Source organism: Myotis lucifugus, unplaced genomic scaffold, assembly GCF_000147115.1.
Source record: "Myotis lucifugus unplaced genomic scaffold, Myoluc2.0 scaffold_52, whole genome shotgun sequence".
Classification (NCBI taxonomy): Eukaryota; Metazoa; Chordata; class Mammalia; order Chiroptera; family Vespertilionidae; genus Myotis; species Myotis lucifugus.
This window is the reverse complement of record NW_005871100.1, coordinates 5,936,313-5,939,768: the sequence shown is the minus strand read 5'-3', so window position 1 is coordinate 5,939,768 and position 3,456 is coordinate 5,936,313.

Sequence of the window (3,456 nt, the reverse complement as noted above, 5' to 3'; positions counted from 1 at the left end):
CGTACACCCTTCTTAAAGGCGATTCCTGTGCACTCGCTGGTTACCCCTTGCATCCTGCAGTGGGCCTGTTGCGCACACTTCTCACGCTGTACGGGTCTGGGAATGGAGGGTTTAGAGTGCTGGCTCCAGTCAGATTTTCTGGGTATCAGTCTAGCTGCGTGCCCTTTTGCAAATTCGATTAACATCTCTGAGCCATAGGTTTTCTCATTTGTAAAATGGACATCATAATTGCATGTGATTTACAGGGTTGTGGGAAAATTATATGTGAAAAATGCATATAAAATTGAGCGGCAGTGCTTGGCACAAACTATGAAGAGAGTGATATTGTTATTTCCTTTGCAGAAATGAGGAAATCCTATGTGGTAGAGCCCAGGCTCTGGCCCAGCAAGTTGGCTCCACAGCTTACATTGGTGCCACCTGAAGGTGGCCAAAAACCACTGCACAAGCACCGCCCAGGCACCTGCTTCTGGGCACCTCTCCTCAAACCCCGAATTTTTGCTGAGAAACTCTTTTTTTAATTGGCTTAAAACATTATAATACTATTATTATATAACTAGAGGCCCAGTGCACAAAATTCGTGCACCGGGGAGGGGTTGTCCCTCAGCCCAGCCCGCACCCTCTCCAATCTGGGGGCCCTTGGGGGATTTCCGACTGCCGGTTTAGGCTCGATCCCTGTGGGATCCGGCCTAAACCGGCAGTCGGACATCCCTCTCACAATCTGGGACTGCTGTCTCCCAATGGCTCGCCTGTGTGCCTGCCTCATTGCCCCTAACCGCTTCTGCCTGCCAGCCTGATCACCTCCTAACCACTCCCCTGCTGACCTGATCACCCCCAACTGCCCTCCCCTGCTAGCCCTGTCACCCCCAAGTGCCCTTTCCTGCTGGCCCAGTCGCCCCTAACTGCCCTCCCCTGCAGGCTTGGTCCCCTCCAACTGCCCTCCCCTGCAGGCCTGGTCCCCCCCAACTGCCCTCCCCTGCCGGCCTGGTCACCCCTAACTGCCCTCCCCTGCCAGCTCGGTCACCCCCAACTGCCCTCCCCTGCAGGCCTGGACCCCCCAACTGCCCTCCCTCCCCTGTAGGCCCAGTCACCAACTGCCCTCCCCTACCGGCCTGGTCACCCCCAACTGCCATCCCCTGCTGGCCTGGTCGCCCCTAACTGCCCTTTCCTGCTGGCCATCTTTGACCTCATGGGGGCAGCCATCATGTGCGAGGGCATGATGGTCAATTTGCATATTAGCTCTTTATTATATAGGACTAGGAGCCCAGTGCGCTATTCGAAATTGCACGGTGCTGCCCACTCCCTCTCCGGCCCTTGAAGCAGCCACGGCTGCTGCTGATCAGGCCCTCCCCCAGCGCAGGCGTGCGGAGGCCCCTGCCGCCCCGCCCCTGACGTGCATGCAACCTCCTCCTGTCTGGTCGACCCGTTACGGTGTCCTGGTTAATTAGCATATTTCTCTATTTTATATATATATATATATATATATATATATATATATATATATGTGTGTAAAGAACGTAAACAGGGCTTATTGGGAACTAAGAACATTTAGCCACAAATGCCCTTCTCTTAGCTTCCAGACAAAGGCACACTGAGAGGAGGAAAGCAGGCAGAAGTTGCAAGGGGTGGGGTGGGAGTGTTTGATATATTAATGTAGTTTGTTCTTTTTTCTCCTCAAACAGGTTTCTGTCACTTTTTGCCTTTGAAAATGAATGGCTCCATGGCCAGTGTTGCTAAGTAGTTACAGTGTTGCCCCCCCCCCCCCCAGGCTCACAGGTTCAAATCTGGGGCAAGGGCGTTTGCCTGGATTGCCGGTTTTATCCCTGGCCCTGGGGCAGGGGGATATATGCGAGGCAACAAATCAATGGGGTTTCTCTCACAATGAGGTGTCTTCTCTTCTCACTGTGTCTCTCTCTCACGTCCTCCCGCCCTTCCACTCTCTAAAATCGGGGGGGGAGGAGGGGGGAGAGGAGGGGCTTGGAATTAAACTCTCCCAAAGAGAGTGGTATGAGTAGTGAGAGTTTTAAGTAAAAATCACTTTCTGCCTCTCAACATGATTTAATTCTGTTTATCTTCTTTCCTAAATATCATTTGTGACAAACAAGATTGGGTTTAAATACAGTGCAGAGTGCCCACGGTTACTAACAGAAGAAAGCCCTTTCTCTGATTAAAACAAGTGACTTTTCTGACACGGCTTCAGCTGAGGGGCTGAGAGATGGCAGAAATGGCTGCTCTGCCCTCTGTTTCTAGAAAGATTAGCTTTTCCTGGGGCTAAAGGAAGCCAAGGCCAATTCTGAAAGGGGGAAGTTTTCCTTATTGTTAATTAGGACTCAGGTGACTTTACCAGTGACACGATGAGCTTGGTCCTTGCTTTTACCATCGGGAAGATTTGAGCTGTACCTTCCACTACCTTCTTCTTCCCATATCCTGGTGCCCAGGCGAGGACAGTTGGTTTCGTCACAAACCAGACGGCCAGAAGGATAGTATTATTATCCTTTGCCTCTGCAAAACCAAAATAGCTGGTATTTCTTGCTGGTGATTAGGCAGAAAGTGTCCTAACTCTGTCACAGTGGGGCCCTTTGCCATCTTAGAATGTCCTGTTGGAATTCCAAACAGATGAAGCTGAGCCCAGAGCTGGTCACAGTATAAACCAATCCTGTTTTCTATTGCCAGGCTTTGCCCGACCTATTTTATATCATACACAATAGTACTCCCTTATTATGATTTGCCTTCCATAGTTTGTTATCCAGTCAACTTCAGTCCTTAAATATTAAATGGAAAATTCCAGAAATAAGTAATTTAATAGACAATTCATAACTTTAAATTGTGTGCTGTTCTGAGTATGATGAAATCCCTCTCTGTCTGCTCTATCTCTTTGTCCAGGAGGTCTGTGCTGAAGTCCCTGTCCGCCCCTTGGTCACTTAAGTGGTCATCTAGGTTATCAGATTGGTATCATAGTGCATGTGTTCAAATAACCCTTATTTCACTTTGCAATGGCCCCAAAGCCCAAAGTAGTGATGCTGGCAATTTGGATATGCCAAAAAGAAGCCGAAAAGTGCTTCCTTTAAATGAAAAGGTGAGCACAGTCAATAAAATATTTGAGGAAGAGACAGATCACATATAATTTTATTGCAGTATATTGTTATAATTGTCCTATTTTTATGATTAGTTTTGTTGTTAATCTTTTTACTGTGCCTAATTTATGAATTTAACTTTGTCATTAGGTATGTTTGTATAGGGAAAAAAACAGTATACATAGGGTTTGGTAGAATCTGGTGGGTTTTCAGGTCTCCCAGTGGAGGGTCTTGGAAACATATTCCCCCCTTGGAAAACTTATAAGTTGTGGAACTTTTAAACTGCCGCCCAGATTGGTTCTTTTCCGTTTCCATACTTGAAAGGACTTTCCCTTCTCACTTAGTTTACGTCCCAACCCATATTATCCAATGGGGCTTCTAAAGT